This window comes from Eubalaena glacialis, chromosome 10 (assembly GCF_028564815.1).
Source record: "Eubalaena glacialis isolate mEubGla1 chromosome 10, mEubGla1.1.hap2.+ XY, whole genome shotgun sequence".
Classification (NCBI taxonomy): domain Eukaryota; kingdom Metazoa; phylum Chordata; class Mammalia; order Artiodactyla; family Balaenidae; genus Eubalaena; species Eubalaena glacialis.
Genome location: NC_083725.1, coordinates 50,510,620 through 50,528,138, shown reverse-complemented (window position 1 = coordinate 50,528,138; position 17,519 = coordinate 50,510,620). Strand labels below are relative to the sequence as shown.

Here is a 17,519-nt window from a genome sequence, read left to right as displayed (position 1 = left end):
TTGCAAATTTAGGGACAAACCAACCAATCAAGTTTAAGTGGGACAGAGGAGGGGAAGGGTTTGAGGGGAAAGAAAATTACGCATAATTCTCTGAGGTAGATTTCTACATCACGCCTGCAACCAGCCTGGGGAATTTCAGTGCCTGTGAGGATGGCCCAGCCTCTCCGCTCAACTTTCTCCCCTTCCCTCCATCTGCTTCAGTCCCCAGCCCCAGGGCCCATCCCCAACTCTGCTGTCACCAAGAGCAACTCTACCTCAGACATCGTAAATGGCTTTCTTATTGTCTCCTTCCCACTGCCATTTTAATACTTATAGAAACCTCCAGAACCTGGGGTCTGGGCCCTGATCTGTCTGTTACACTTCATTCTGTTTGTCAGTGTGTATTAATAGTCAGGGCTTTTCCAGTGGCAAATGGTAGGTACCCATTTTACACTTGCTCAGAGAGAAAGAGTTTTGCTGGCTTTTTAACTGGGAAGGACAGGGGTACGATATCAAGGGTCAGAGGAGCTTGTCAGACTCAGGATCCCTGTGTACAACTGTTCAGCTTGTATACTGCACAAGGGCACCACATCTAAGGGAGGGCCATTCCCATGGCATTGTATGTGAAATACATGCCATTCACATACTAACCCACATGAGGTAGGTGAGACGGTTTCAGCTGAGTCCTGGAGCAGTGAGGGAGAATCCCCTCCTTAATAAAGCCACATTGGCATACGAAGCCCTAAACAAGCTCAGGAGATATGTTCACACAGGTGCAACCGTGCATGTCCCAACCACTTCCTGCCTCCCCTAAGAATGCTTCTCTCACCTGTGGCTCTCAGAGACACGTTCCTGTCACCCTGCCCTCCAACTCCAGCCTTCCTCAGAGGGCAGGATGGCCACTGGGGCTAGAACGTTCCTTCAGGGTGACTGAACATGGCAGAGGGCATAGCCACCTCTGTTTCTATTTCCAGGGACCATGACTTAGGGTTGTTCAGGTTGTACTCTGATATATATGTATATATGGGATATATATGTGATATATAATGATATATATGTGTATTATATGGATGTGTGTGTGTGTGTGTATATATATATATATATATGTATGTATATATGTATATGTATATATACACACACACACACACATATATATATTTTTTTCTTTTTTTTTTGCCGAGTGCTGCGCAGCAAGCAGGATCTTAGTTCCCTGACCAGGGATTGAACCTGGGCTCACAGTAGTGAAAGCGCTGAGTCCTAACCGCTGGACTGCTAGGGAATTCCCTGTACTCTGATATATTAACATAGAGCTTTTATAACTTGAGGCAAATGTGCTTTTCCCTAATTCACATAAAGGTGTAATATAGGCTGGGATGACCCTGGCCAGTGTTTTCATTTCTATAAGGAGGCCCAACAGGCTTTAAGTAGGGGTGTGACCCATTTATAGAGTTCCAAATTGCAATAGGTGTCATTGATTTCTGTATGCCCACCTTCAAACTATCAGGTTCCAGAGTGATCTTTCTAATGTACAAATCCAATGATATTGCATGAATGAATGAATGAATCAAAAGAGTTATTCAGGAACAAAGAAAAAGGTTGTCAACCTGCACTGAGGATCCAGCTGAGATGAGAAATCATGAATTTGCAGAGCCGCCAACTTGCACTGCTGTGTCATGTTCTCCAGCAACAGACCAGTAGAAAAGACAGGTTTGTAAGATGGAGACAGCGTCAGAATTTTGCCATGTCAGACTCGAGAGTGAAGGGTGCTGGTGAGAGAGTAATTTTGATGACTCACCACAGCGGTGAAGGTTGGGTAAGAAGGAGCATAGCACAGTGCTTTCGTCTCTCAGCTCTGCTCTGTCATTCCCCACTGTTGTAGAGAGGGCTCCTCTGTGTGGAGAAGATGGTTGTGGTGAGCCCTAGACTTTCATCCTTCCAGTATAATTCTACAGGCAAAAGGCTGGCTTCCAGCTAGTCCCAGTTGCAGTGCTGGGAAGAACACTAATTGGCCTGCTGTGGGTCACATGACCATCTTGGGGCCTATCGTGGTCATGGGAGGGGAGTGGAGCATTCTGATTGGCCAGCCCTGGATCACATGGTCACACTTACTGTCAGGAAAGTGGGTGTGTCTTACTAGAAGACGGGGGGGGGGGGGGGAACACTCACCAGTGAGTAAAATTGGTAACTGTCATACCCATCTTCCCATCTTCTCATCATTCAACAAAAATGTACTGAGCACCCACCATGTGCCAGGCACTGTGCGATGCTCCTTCTTTTTTTTGCAGTAACGTCTCAACTTTTATTGGCCTCCTACTCCCCAGGACACCCTGCTTCTGCTAACTCAATGCCTCAGAACTTTGGTGTCTGAGGTCTCAGACACCACTTTGCCATCCACGAGCCTGAAGGTGGTGGTCTTCTGGATGGTTTGCATGGAGTTGCTGCTGTCCACGGTGTCACCAAGATTGAAGTCCTCCCCATCTTCCAGCAGGCGGCGGTAGGTGTTGATCTCAGCCTCCAGCTTGACCTTGATGTTCAGCAGGGCCTCGTACTCCTAGGTCTGGCGTTGCCCCGCTGCTCAGGTCTGGGCCAGCTCCGACTCCAGGTGCAGGAGGACCCCATTGAGCTGTTCCATCTGCATGGCATAGCGGGCCTCCACTTCCCTCAGGCTGTTCTCCAAGCTGGCCTTCAGACTTCTCATGGAGTCCAGGTCGATCTCCAGGGACTGGACAGTGCATCTCAGCTCCGTGAGTGTCATCGCAGCAGCTCCTATCTCAGCAGTCTGCGAGGTGACCACTGTGGTGCTCTCCTCAGTCTGCTGGGACCAGTACTTGTCCAGCTCCTCTCGGTTCTTCTGAGCCAGCTCGTCATACTGGGCCCAGATGTCCGCCATGATCTTGCTGAGGTCCTGAGGTTTGGGGGCATCCAACTCCAGAGTCAACCCAGAGTTGGCAGTCTGGTTTTGTAGACCCTTTACTTCCTCCTCGTGGTTCTTCTTCATGAAGAGCAGCCCCTCCTTGAGAGCCTCGATCTCAGTCTCTAGCTGCAGCCAGGTGACACTGGTGTCATCAGTGACCTTGTGGAGCCTGTGGATGTCACTCTCCACAGACTGGCACATGGCCAGCTCCGTCTCATACTTGACTCTGAAGTCATCAGCAATAAGACAGGCATTGTCCACAGAACTTGCAAAAATCTGAGCCCTGAGGTCCTCGATGGTCTTCAAGTAATGCCTCCAGTCTCTGACCTGGGGTCTCTTCTTCTCCAGGTGTTCCCGGATTTTGCACTCCAGTCTCCTATCATCGGCCTCCAGGCTCCTCACCCTCTCCAGGTAAGAGGCCAGGCGGTCATTCAGGTCTTGCATGGTCTCCTTTTCGCCCTGGATGCCCCCTACACCCACCAGACCCCCGGCCATCCCGGCGCCCAGGTTCCTGGATCCCCAGCTGCCCCGGACGCTGGTGGAGTGGGACACGAAGATCCGGGAGCCCGAGCCCCCGGCGCCTGCATAGACGCTGGCAGCACTGCTGACCGGTCAGACCCGGTGGCCTGGTGACTGCACGGAGCCCAGGGACCGGTAGTTGGAGAAGGGGGACTGGGCCCTGAAGTTCATATTGTTTGTTCCGTGAGGAAAGAGCGAGGCCAGGACTCAGGTGCCGGGCCGTCGCTATGCTCCTTCTTACCCAACCTTCACTGCTGTGGTGAGTCATCAAAATTACCCTCTCACCAGCACTCTTCGCTCTCGAGTCTGACATGGCAAAATTCTGACTCTGTCTCCATCTTACAAACCTGTCTTTTCTGCTGGTCTGTTGCTGGAGAACATGACACAGCAGTGCAAGTTGGCAGCTCTGCAAATTCATGATTTCTCATCTCAGCTGGATCCTCAGTGCAGCTTGACAACCTTTCTCTGTGTTCCTGAATAACTCTTTTGATTCATTCATTCATGCATGCAATATCATTGGATTTGTACATTAGAAAGATCACTCTGGAACCTGATAGTTTGAAGGTGGGCATACAGAAATCAATGACACCTATTGCAATTTGGAACTCTATAAATGGGTCATACCCCTACTTAAAGCCTGTTGGGCCTCCTTATAGCCTATAGAATAAAGTCTAACCTGTTTATTAGTTTGGCATACAGAGCCTGGCCCCTCCCTCACTAACGGCCTTAGCTCCCTGCCCTCCTATCTTCCTACTTTCTGACCTATGAACTCTCAGCTCGTTTCCTTAACTCACCCATGCTGTTCATGCTTCTGAGCCTTTGCTTACACTGTCGTTCCTGCCTGAGTGCTCTTCTCACTTTCTTCCACGAGTAAATTCTTGCTCATACTTAAAGACTCAGCTCAAGTGTCATTTCCTTGACGTAGCCCAACCCCTTTTCGTGGTGAGGTGTCCCTCCACCAGGCTCCCATGGCACCCTGGGTATGTCTCTCTCCTAGCACTTACCATATCTTATTGATATTATCTGTCTATTTCCCCCACCAGTCGGTCTGTTCTGGGAAGACAAGGGCTGTGTCTTGTTCATCTGTTCGTCTCTGGCCCTGGCACATAGAGGGGAATTGAGCTGATCTGAACTGACCTATGATCCACTAAGCTTTTCTAGCCATCTCTCTCTGGAAGAGACAATCCCCCACGATTTCTCTTTCATGCCCCTAAGAGCTGCAGCCCTCACTCCAAGAGGGGCAAGTACCTTTCATTCCCACTGGTGTTGCACAGTGTTTCCTGCACAGGCCACAGAGCAGATGTCCTGCAGAGGTATCAGGCAAACCACTCCTTCGCTTCTTGGTCCACACTGCTCATTATAGCTCCTAATGTACAATCTGAGAGGTAGACATCACCCAGCATTGAGATTCACGCCTCTCCTCCAATGTCGCTGACCCCTTCAAATACGAGGGACTCTTCTATTAGGATAAATAATTTGCCAAGATGCTACTTGTTCCTGATGTAAAACTGGCTCCTGGCCAACAGTTGCCCAAACATGCTCACTAGGTCTGAACCCGCAAGTGGGTGTGGCTTGGCTTTGCTAAGCAAGGGTCACTCTTTCACGGGTAGTTGGTTGGAACATGATTTTTGAAATTCAAGAGTGGTCTGCTTTCTTTGGGGATCCTTGGTTGATGAGTACTGTGCCCCACCAAGTGGTCCAGAGAGAGTCTCTGACCTGATGGAATTGTTCTTGAACCTGGGCCACCAGGTCATGTGAGAAGAGAGGGAGAGAGAAGGCCTGGACCTCTGTGGACCTTTGAGCCACAGGATGGCTAGTGATTTTTTTGTGCCCAGAGAGAAGGGAGGCCATTCCTGACACAGGAGTTTGCATGAATTAGCATTAAGCATCCCTAATATAGTTCTGCTGAATAGTCTAGAAAAAAAGAAATGAATTTCCAAGAACAGTTCAATGTTCTCATTAGGAGGGTAAAACAGGACAGCACCGCAAGGCCCAAGCCTGGCAGGCTTGGGCTTAACACCTGAGCTGCTCCAGAGCAGAGGGAAAGTGAGGAGCAGCCACAGATGGTGGCATGGCTGGGAGGAAAGAGCAGGGCATTTGGAGTCTGGAGACTGGGAGGCAGACCCAGCCTTGACGCTAATTACTTGGGAGGCCCAGGCAGGTCAGTTAATATGACCGTGCCTCACCTTCCTCACTGTATGGTGGGAACACATATGTGGCCGTGCTTCCTACCTGAGACACCTGCTTAAGTTTACTCGGTCACCGTGTGTTAGGCCAGAGTCCGTCAATACTGGGTGCTTATATCCAGCTATGATGGTTAATTTTATGTGTCAACTTGACTAGGCTGTGATGCTGACTTGTTTGGTCAAACACTAATCTAGATGTTGCTGTGAAGGTTTCTGTGATTTATTCCGTTGACTGTAAGTCAAGGTGATTACCCTCCACAATGTGGGTGGGCCTCATCCAATCAGTTAAAGGTGTTAAGAGCAAAGACTGAGCTTTTCTGAAAGAAGCAGTTCTGCTTCAAGATTGAAACATAGAAATCCTACTTGAGTTTCCAGCCCGCTGGCCTGCTCTACTGAGTTCAGACTTGCCCATGGTGTGAGCCAATCCCTTAAAATCAATCTCTCTTTCTCTCTGGGTCTCTCTGTCTTTGTCTCTGTCTCTCTCTCCTTCCCCTATTTGTTCTGTTTTTCTTGGGAACCCTGACTACTACATCTACCAGTTGGGGTCCCAGGCATCATTTACTAATCTGTGACCTTGGACACATCTTTTAACCTCCCTGATTCTCAATTTCTTGATCTGTAAAATAGGGATTAAGAAATATGTGTTTAAAATATCTCCATCTCTTCCCTTTGCACATAGCTCTTCTGCCTGCTTCCCTGTGCCCATGAAGGAGTGTTTGGGGGCTGAGGCATCAGAGAGGGCACAAACTGCTTATCATCTTACACTGTTCAGGCCTGCCCCAAACTGCCCTGCCACGCCCTGTCAGCCCTGTCCTTTTCTCCTGATGGTCCTTCCAGCCTATCCAGTGTCTATGCTCTGGTGAAATGTGTAGAATGACTTTCCAGTCCCAGCCCCCAACTGGGACCAGAAAAATCAGGCAGCCCTCTCCCCACTGCCCAAAGCTGCTTCTAACCAGGGCTTCTCCTTCTGGTTCAATAGCATCTCCGCCTTTGAAGTCCATATATTTGGACATTACCAGCCTCCTCTATTCTTAGGGACATCATCCTCTTCCCTTCAGACCCCCTCCCATGTTACTTGAGTGGTATGCCATCTGCCCATACGTTTGTCTTCAACTCTCTCCTGTACTGTTGTCTTTGTCGACCTTAGGTGATGATCCATCCAAACACAATACCCATAGGAAGATGCATAAAACATAAACACACAATTTGACAAATAACAAACACAAACGTACAAATTAACAAATAGTGATAAAGCCAACACCTCTGTAACCATCATCCAGGTCGAGAAATTAAATATTGCCAGACCCCCAGAGGTCCCTTTCAGGTCACAGCCCCCTCCCTCACATATAAGTATCCATGATCCTGATTTGTATGGTAACATTTTCTTGCTTTTCTTTGTGGTTTTAAGGCCTATCTGTACATTTCTAAATCCTATAGTGTCATTGTGCCTGTTTTATATAAATGGAATTATATTCCTATGGTTTATATTTATGATTTTTGTATATGTGATTTGTATATATGTATGTGTATTTGTGTCGCTTCTTTAGCTCAATGTCATGTTTGTAATAATCATTTGCGGGGTTGCAGGTAGCTGTAGTTCATCCATTTTCAATGCTGTATAGTTTTCTTCTACATAAGGGGTTGGCAAACTATGGCCCATGGGCCATGTTTTTGTTTGGCCCATGAGCTAAGAATGCTTTTTATATTTATAAAGTTGGGGAAGAAAAAACAACTAAGATTTTGAGACAGAGACCTGCAAAGCCTAAAGTATTTATTCTCTGGCCCTTCACAGGAAATGTTTCCTGACCCCAGCTGTATATGAATATACCATCATTTACTTTTCTGTTACATTCTTGATGGGTATTTGAGTGGTCTACAGTGTTTTGGCTCCTGAGGAATGCTGCTATGAATATTCTTGTACATGTTTTCTGGTACAGATGTACATATGTTTCTCTAAGGAAGGTATCTAAGAGTGAAAATATACACACATTCCAATTTAGTAGATAACCCCAGTGTTCCAATGTGGTTGTACCAATTATATTCCCAACACCAGTGTCTGAGAATTCCAGTTGGTCTACATCCCCAACACTTAATAATACCAACTTTAAAAATTTTTGCCTATTTGGGGGGTCTGTAGTGTTGTATCATTATCATTGTAATCTAGTATTTCTCTATAATGAAGTTTATTGGACAGATATATATTTTTTTTTCTTTTTTTTTTGGCGAAATACTGATTCCATTCCAATGTATTTCCTATTTTTCTATGGGATTGTCTGTTTTTTCTCACTGATTTGAAGGAGTACTTTATATATATATATATATATATATTTTTTTTTTTTAAATAAATTTACTCATTTTTGGCTGCGTTGGGTCTTCGTTGCTGCGCAACGGGCTTTCTCTAGTTGTGGCGAGCGGGGGCTACTCTTTGTTGCAGTGCGCGGGCTTCTCACTGCGGTGGCCTCTCTTGTTGAGGAGCACAGGCTCTAGGCATGCAGGCTTCAGTAGTTGTGGCACACAGGCTTAGTTGCTCTGCGGCATGTGGCATCTTCCAGGACCAGGGCTCCAACCCGTGTTCCCTGCATTGGCAGGTGGATTCTTAACTACTGCACCACCAGGAAAGTCCCTACTTTATATATTTTGGATACGAATCCTTTCATCAGTTATGTATGTCGTGATTATGTGGCTTGCCTTTTAACTCTCTTAATGGTATCTTTTGATGAACAGAACTTCTTAACTTGAATGTAGTCAAACTTTATCAGTGTTTTCTTTAACAATTAGTACATCTTATAATTGTTTAAGAAGGCTTTCTTCTCTAAAGTCATGGAGATATTCTCTCATTTTATCTTCTGAAAGCTTTATAGTTTTGCCTTTTACCTTAAGGACTTGGATACATCTGGAATTGATTTCTGTTTAACTTATATGGGTAGCTAATTGTCCCAGCAGCACTCACTAAAAAACTGTCCTTTGCCTGCCTCTATCATGTGTCAAGTGCTTACATAATACAAAGTTCTTTTTCTGGACTTTATTGTATAGGTCTATTTGTTGACCCATGTACCAATCCATACTGTTTTAAATATTATAGCTTCATGACAAATCTTGATATTTGGTAGTACGAGTCCTCTATTTTTCTCCTTCTGGTTCTTCTTCTCCTCCTCCTCCTCCTCCTCCTCCCCCTCCTCCTCCTCTCCCCCCACTCCTCCCCCCCCATCCTCCTTCCTCTTCTTCTTGTAGTGCGTCTTGGCTGTTCCTTTCCCTTTGCATCGTCGCATAAGATGGGAATTAACTTGTCAAATGTTACTAAAAAAACCTGTTGGAATTTTAACTGGAATTGCATTGACTCTAGAATTGATTTGAAAGAATTGACATCTTTATAATATAGAGTCTTCCAGTCCATGAACATGGTCTATCTCTTAATTTAATTCAGTTATCTTTAATGTCTCTCAATAAGTTTGGTAATTTTCTTTGTTAAAAACTTGCACAACTTTTGTTTTATTTATTCCTATGTGCTTCATATTTTTTGATGTGGTTATAAAAGGTAGAATCTGTCTGCCATAGATACAGATAATTTTTCTATGTAGTTTCGATTTTTTTGTGAAATGAAAAATGGCTTTGTTAAGATGTTCATGGCATTCACCTCACCTTTCTCTCATTTACCTGGGTCAGTGATGGCTCATCAGTGAGAAAGGGATGTGTTTTTCCTTTATGGAAGGTACCCTTCTATGGACTTATAACAGTAATAACCAAAATTTGATCAGCACTTTGAAATATGTTTCCTACCTTATTATCTTTTAATATTTATTTATTTATTATTTATTTTATTTTTGACTGCACTGGGTCTTAGTTGTGGCATGCGGGATTTTTGTTGCGACACAAAGGATCTTAGTTGCGGCATGTGGGCTTTTTAGTGTGGCATGCGGACTCTTAGTTGCAACATGCATGTGGGATCTAGTTCCCTGACCAGGGATCGAACCTGGGCCCCCTGCATTGGGAGCGCAGAGTCTTACCCACTGGACCACCAGGGAAGTCCCCCTACCTTATTATCTTATTTAATCCTTGTAACCATCCTGAAAGGTAAATATTTTAATTTTCATTTCACTAGTGAGGATACAAGCTCAGAAACATAAAAAGACTTGCTCAAGTTCACCTGGCTTTATTTAGCTCAACTTCAGGACTGTTTACTTCAGTCTGGTTCTCTTTCCCCTACCCCCCTGTTGCCACCTTTGAAGATATGGGGTTTTGTAGTATCTGGTCAGAGTAAAATTTGGGAAGCTAGAGGAGATGAGAGTAGGCTCAGAAAAAAAAAAACAAACAGCTTACATAGATGGACTAGACTTTCTATTTTCTATTTAACAGTGGATACTATGTTCTCTTCTATGAGGAACCATAATTCAGTCAACAGATCTTAATTCTTATTAAATTTGAATTCATATATACTTTCAATTACTAAATTAGTATAAGTCCTAATAAACAATTAAATTTTTTCTTATTAGTTTGGAAGAAACTTGAGGGTATCTCTGTATTTCTGGACTGTTACAGAGTTTTAGGGAATAAATATTGCTGAATGAATGCATTTTTCTCCTGTTCTTATAATCTAGAACCCTTTCCCCTGGAAGCTAAATATGTAATATCTTGAAGACCCAACAGGTGGCGTTCCAAGACTGCCTAGTGTCAGTCATACTTGCTGAGAAAGAATTCTGGACATGGAGACAAGGATGTGATTTTTGGTATGAAAGGAGAATGGAGGGAAAGAAGAGAAAACACCTTTGGTCTTGGCATCCTTTGCATTCACAGTTGAGCCATAGCCTGAGCCTCCTGTGGTTTTATTTAGGCATTTTTGACTCCCTCATACTTGATGCATTTTCTAGCTCCTCCAAGTGAGGGCTCTCCGATTTTCTTTGTACTCAGTGAGCAGGTCCAGCACACAGTAGGAGCCTGACAAATTCTTGATCTGAGATGACTAGCTCTGTCTGCAAGTCTGAACCCCCGTAACTCTTCCCTGAATTAGGCTTCGTCCCCCTCTGTTCCCTCTCTGGGCTACTGGTCTGCTGCCCTGGTATCGTGGTTGGATCCTCTGGGCCACCCTTCTGTCCAGCAATCCCTTCATGAGCCTCTGGTGGACAGTTAGTCCCATTCCCCACAGTAACTGTTTCAGATCTTCAGTTTTGTCCTCAATCCTTCCTCCTGTTCCTTACCACCCCTCCTTTCAGGAGATAACCCCTTGCCCCCCACCCCCTCCAATTCACAAATAAAGAAAAAGACATCTTGTGGAGATTCACTCAGCTTCCTAACTCTGCACCTTTGAATCTGCTCATCGCTCATATTCCCATCTATCCTCCCTCTGCTCTCCTCCCGTGATGCTAGAAGAGTTATCTTTTCTTTCGGCCAAGGTGATTCTATCCACCCACACGTTCATTCTTTCCTTTGTTCATTTATTTACTCATTCTTCAAAAAAATTTTAATTATTACTACATGCTGGGCTCTGGGAATGCAATAGTGAGTAAAACCAGCAAGGTCCAGTAGGAGAGGCAGCTGTTAAATGAATAACCCACCCTCTCTTTGAGGTAGGGTCAACATTTTCATGCTACACTGAGATGTGCTAAGAAAACATGGCTTTTTAGTACCTATAACTGATATCTCCTCCTCACCAGCTAGTTGTGGTAACTCAAGTTTAGACTAAGGAATCAGACCAAACATACCTGGGCAGGCAATGCCCTCTGATAGAGCCACCTGCACCTGCTAGGGATGGGCCCTGCTTGACCCCAAAAGAAGGGCTTTGCTGGGCACAGTGTCAGGAAGGCCCACCAAAAGCCTGGTGATTCTGGTTTCTCATGTTACACTGTCATTCTTTTTGTGGTTTGGCTTCCCCCATGGGCTGTGTGAGGGGAGCAGAGGGGAGGTCTGGGTGAGGGCAGAGTAGATGTGTGATACCCATGAATTTTGGGAGCAACAGAAGCGGAGCCCAGTAGGTTTTCAGGCCAGGTTCATGCCCCAGTTATTAAATCCCAGGTATTACAACATGAGGATGAGAGTTAAGAGGGAAGCCAAGCAAGTCAGTGACTGAGGGGACTCAAGTGTGAGGAGGTTGTGAGCAGACAATGGGAAGACAAGGACTGGCTGAAGGCCTTGAGCTGAGGAGTCAGAATCTGCTTCACAGCTCCCTCGTAACCTGTCATCCACATTTGCAACTCCACCATTAGCTACTTCTGCTTCAACATTTCATCGTATGTAAAAAGGGAAATGGAGTCTGGGGGAAGAACTGCTCTCAGCTCTTATATCCTTTTTTTTTTTTGGCCATGCCTTGCAACATGTGGGATCTTAGTTCCCCGACCAGGGATCAAACCCGTGCCCCCTGAAGTGGAAGCATGGAGACTTAACCACTGGACAGCCAGGGAAGTCCCAGCTCTTGTATTCTTACCATCAGATTCAAATAATGTTTGCTGAGCACTTTTGAGATGGCAGAGACCATGCCTGCTTTCACATCCTGCTGTAGACTGAGTGTATGTGTCCCCTCCAAATTCATATGTTAAATCCTGACCCCCAATGGGATGGTATTAGGAGGTGGGTGATGAGGTCATGAGGGTGGGCCCTCACAAATGGGATTAGTGCCCTTATAAAAGAGACCCCAGAGAGTCCCCTTGCCTCCTTCCGCCATGTGAGGACATAGAGAGAAGGCAGCCGTCTATGAACCAGGAAGGGGGCTCTCACCAGACATAGAATATGCGATGCCTTGATCTTGGACTTAACCAGCCTCCAGAACTGTGAGAAATAAATGTTTGTTGTTTAAGCCAGCCTATGGTACTTTTTTTATAGCAGCCCAAACGGACTAAAACATACATTTAAAAAAATTTTAATTCCTACAACAACACCGTGAAGGTGGCATCATTATTTTGGGGATGAGGAAGTTGTGGTTCAGAGAGGTTGCCCCAATCACACAGCTGGAAAATGGTGTCCAGTCTCTGGCTCTGAGTCCAGTGTTCTTTCTCTTGCATCACATTGTTTTCATAGCAAGAGTGTGTCAAGTTGTATATATAGAAAGGAAGTCCCAGAATATGGGGCCAAGATGAGGTAGAAATACCCCAGTGAGAGACGAGGTAATAAAACCTGACACACAGTGATGAGTGAGGCTCCTCCAGCCTCTTTCCCTGAACACCTCTCAACATGCAACAGCAGTCACAGGAGACAGGCAGTTCTCAAGTCTGGACAGTGCGGCCATTAAGGGAGGCATTCAGAGCTGGGTGTGACCCCAGAAAGGCTTCATGGGAGGGAGGAGGAAGAGTGAAATGGGCGGCTGTGGGAAGGCATCAAAACCACAGCAGCTGACGCCACTGTTTTATCCACTGCTGGCCCCATTCATGCCCCCTCCATGACTCAGAAAGTCCTCTCCACTGAGAACTCTTTATTACACCCACAGCTCCCAGGCTTATAATTTCATGGAACTGCAAAATTTTTAAAAATTAGCTAAAATAAGGCCGACAAGGTTTTATTTTGCTGAGAAAGAACAAAAATCAGCAAAGCAATAAACCCTAACTAAAGTCCACTCTTTCCAGCATGGCATTAAAAAATTTAACACCAAGGTGGGAAGGATTAATCACAAAATAGCCTTATACATTGAATGCATTTGGCTGAATGAACATTAATACAACGTCCTGTTTTTCTCATTTTATTGTGGATTGGTGGAGACGCCTGTGGACTGATGTTTGGGAGTCTCTGCATTAGACATCTCCCCACAGAAAGATCACTGAGTCCCACTCTTAACTGCTCATCCAATCCATTCATCTGATTGGTAAATGATGTGATTAAACATGGATATGAGAGATACTTAGGCTAAAAAGGATCTTTCCAATGTGTGTGCCATTAAAGGCAAGTCCTTTTTGGGGTAACACCTGAAATCCTCATGGAAAGTAGTGGAGACAAGTGTCACATTTCTCAGATGATGAACACCATCCATTCTACTCCCAGACCCAGGTCTAGAATATGAAAGATTCCAGGACAGGTTTAAGGAAAAGGATGCTCAACCAAAAGTGATAATGTAATTGAAGCTAACTTAATGGGGACCGAAACCCAGGGTCTGGACTTCTGACTGGAGGAGGCAGGTTGAACACACCCATTCATATCTGCTCCCTCTTGAAATCTCTCTAAATTAAGAATGGGAAGAAGACTTTAAAAAAAAAAAAGGCACACACTCTTAAGGATTAATAGAAGAGAAAAGAGATGATAGAAACAAAGCTTTGGAAGATGGAAAGGAATGGAGCTAATTCTGGGTCAGCAGAAGAAAAATTCTGGGGAAAAGCCAAGGACCCATTTAATGCCACAGGACCCTCCAAAGACTCAGACATTGGTGGCACCAAGTCCTTCTGGAAAGAGGGATAAAGGTGGGGCTAAACATTGGAGGATTGGCTACAAGTCTGTTTAAGTAGGTGTTAGACTGCAGATGCCCTCCTCCACCCACAAAGTGAGGCAGAAGATAGGAGATTTATTCTCTGAAGAGGCCAAAGAAGAGAGTTCCCCAAAGACATGGTTGTGGCAGGGCTACCATATGGAAATTGGGGGGCATAAAAATAGTATTAAAACAACTACAACCCAATGTCTGTCAAAAGTATATGTACATTACATACATTGACTATGAAAGAGATTATTTGAAATTGGGAAGGATTGAGAACATTCTAGTTTTACTGTTTTTTCTATAAATGAGCCATCCTAAGACTGTACATCAGTATAAAGAGTTTTTAGTTCTTTTTCTGTTTTAAACCGTTGCATTTTTCCAGTTTCCCAATGTTTTCTATCACCTTCTATTGTTTCATTCCAGGGTCTCTTTACCTTATGGCTCTAAGGTGTTCTATTTGGAATATTACAAGGCCTCAGATACCCATAGTCATTGGGGAATGAGCCTGTTGAAGTCTCTCATCATCTTATACCTCTTCAGACACAGGTTCTCAGTGTAGCAGTAATGATACTGCTAATAATAATTTCCAGACTTCTCCACAGTTTGGGTTCTGCATGTGACCTAGATGTGCTTTCTGAGACTTGGATGACAGAAGTGAGGAATGTAGGTGGTGGCCATGTGGAGAGACTGGATCTTCCTGGATGCTGTGGTGGAGCATCTATTCTCTGGTCCCTGCTCCATAGATGGGAAGTGCAGACAGCAGCAGCGGTGGGGTTTCTTCTAGAATAGTCTCATGGTGTGGTTGTGTGTATCTCTTGGATGACTTGTCCTGAATTTGTAGCAGTCAAGCTTAGTTCTGTGTCTCCCAGAAGTAACTCTGTAAGTCATTGAGTAACAAATCCCTTTCCACTTAAACTAGCTGGAGTGGAGGAGATCTGAGGGCCATCTCTCTCTCTCTCTCTCTTTCTCTCTCATGTTCTTGAATCGCTCACTCTGGGCAAAGCCAGCTGCCATGCTGAGAGTTACTCTTTGGAGCAACCCACATGGCAAGGAACTCAAGTCTCCAGCCAATAGCCAGTGAGGAACTGAGGTTTGCCAACAACTACGAGAATGAGCTTGGAAGCAGAATCTTCAGTTCCAGCCAATCCTAGGGGTGACAGTAGCCCTGGCTTTCACTTTAACTAGCTTCTTGTGAGAGACCCTAAGCTGCTTCCAGATTCCTGACAATCAGAAACTGTGAGATAATAAATGTTTATTGTTTAATGTGCTAAGTTTTAGAGTAATTTGTTCTAAAGCAGTAGATAACGAATGCAGATTACAGTTCCTGGAGGTGGGGTGCTGCCATAACAAAACCCTAAAATGTGGGTGTGCCTTTGGAAGCAGGCTGTGGGTTTTGAAGAGAATGTTAGTGAAAGCATTAGGTACACGTGGCTTGTAGAATTTTGGACTTTGAAGAGGCTGCTGCTGAGGGCTTAAAGTAAGGAAGGTCTTATTGGAAATTCAAAGAAGAAAGGAGATCTTCATTATGTAGCAGCAGAAATCATTAGGAACACTGTGGCCTGCAGCAAGGTTGAAAGTAGAAAATATACTTAATGAAGTGATCTATTTAATGAGATTTCCAGGTAAAGAGTGGAAGGTACCTCCCGATTTCTCCTGGCTGCTTATTGTAAAATGTGAGAGGAGAGGGAAAAATCAAGGGAAGGACTGTTAAGGAAAAAGAAGCTGGGACTTGACGGTTTGGAGGATTCTCAGCCTCTCCAGATGGCAAATGGGGCTAAAACTAAGAAATGGCTTCTAAGCAGAGATCAAATCCAGGACACTGCCAGGAAAACCTGAAGATGAAGCCTAGGGTATGACTGTAAACCTTTTGTTAAGGTCTGAGAAATATCAAAGATGGTGCCTCACAGTACCATTTCATCAAGCAAAAGACCCTCTAGAAAGACTAAGAGTGTGCCTTACAGATCCTCTCAACCAAATAATAGGGCTTCTAGGAAGCTTAAGAATGTTGTTCCTTAGGGGTCTCAGTAGAAGGCCAAGGTAGAGAAGGGCTCATCTCAAAGAGATTTGTGAATGTGGCTTTTTATGCTAATGGAGTAAACCCCACTCCTGATACCAAATTCTGGATCTGTCTGTGTGTGTGTAAAGGGATCTGTTAGAAGAACATGATCTTATGCAATTGTGGGAGCTAGTTAAGCAGTCTCTGTAAGGATGCTTATCATCCTTTTCCTTTTCATTTGATGCTGATGCTTGGGAGGCAGTTGGGACAGGCAGATGGATTTAAAGGGGAGGAAGGCAAGAACAAGCTGGCACCCACAGAGTGAGCTGGAGCCCATGAGGATGGACTGAAGCCCAGGAGTACCTGTTGCCTTTGATCTTGATGGAATGGGTATCCTGCAGCAGCTGGGGCTCTTCTTCATGGAGCTAAAACACACACACACCTGGCCTGGGAGTCAGAGACTCTTAAAGGAGTCCCAGGGTTGATAGCAGTTGAAACGGCTTCCTCATGCCAGTGAGGTGACCTAGCAGATAAGTGAGAAGTCGTGTGAGCTGCATAATGGCTGCTGCTCCACTTCCGGCCTCCACATCTTGCCCCAGAGTCTCCCTTGTGGCCCATCTGTACTGGAATCATACAGGAAAAGGAATTCTGGGAAATGTAGTTCAGCCGAGCCAAGCTGACACATTACAAAACAACCACATCGACTTCTTATTTTGAAGAATTTCAAACTGAAGATGATCTTTAAAATACAGTACAATGAACACCAGTATGCCTTTCATCTAGACTCATTAATTGTTTTCCTGTATTCACCTCTCAATATTTATGTATGTTGCTGAAACATTGGAAGGTAAGTTGTAGGTTTGATGACATTTTTCCTCTAAATACTTCAGTCTGTATCTCTTAAGAACAAGGACATTCTCTTACATAACTTATATAATTACATTCAAGAAATTTAATATTGGTACAGTAATATTATATAACATATAATCCATATTCAAAATTTCCTACTTGTTCCAATAATGATCTTTATACCTTTTTTGTGGATCAATTTTAATTAGCTAAAACTGAATATGTTCCATGCACAAGGCACTGTTTAAGTGATTTATTCAATAAATATTCATTGATCACCTAGTATGTACTAGGAGCTGTTCCACTATAGAGAACACAACTGGTAAAAATCCCTGCTTTCATTTAGCTTATATTTTAGAGCTATCCAGGGAGTTTCAAGTGATTTGTGAGACTAAAGCCATCGAGAGCTATGAGGATGGGGCTGGTGGGGGGGCGGTAGATGAAGCTGGCTAAGGTGGGTTGGCATATGGGCAGGAGAGGAAGCTGCAGTTTTCAATAGGTGATTGGGATTGTCTGATGCGAAGGTGACTTTAAGCAAAGGCTTTGAAGAGGTGAGAGAGCAGGCCATGTGGCCAGCTGGGGCAAGAGCTTACAGGTGGAGGAAACAGAAGGGCAGATGTCCTGAGATGCGAGCAGGGCTTGCTTGAGAGATGAATAGCCAAAAGGCTGAATGAGGGGAAGAAGGGTGGGAGG

At 44.7% G+C, this 17,519-nt stretch overlaps 1 pseudogene; it reads right to left on the bottom strand.

Moving 5' to 3' along the window:
• Positions 1 to 2,267: 2,267 nt before the first annotated feature.
• Positions 2,268 to 3,617, bottom strand: LOC133099196 (keratin, type I cytoskeletal 18-like; annotated as a pseudogene).
• Positions 3,618 to 17,519: the final 13,902 nt, after the last annotated feature.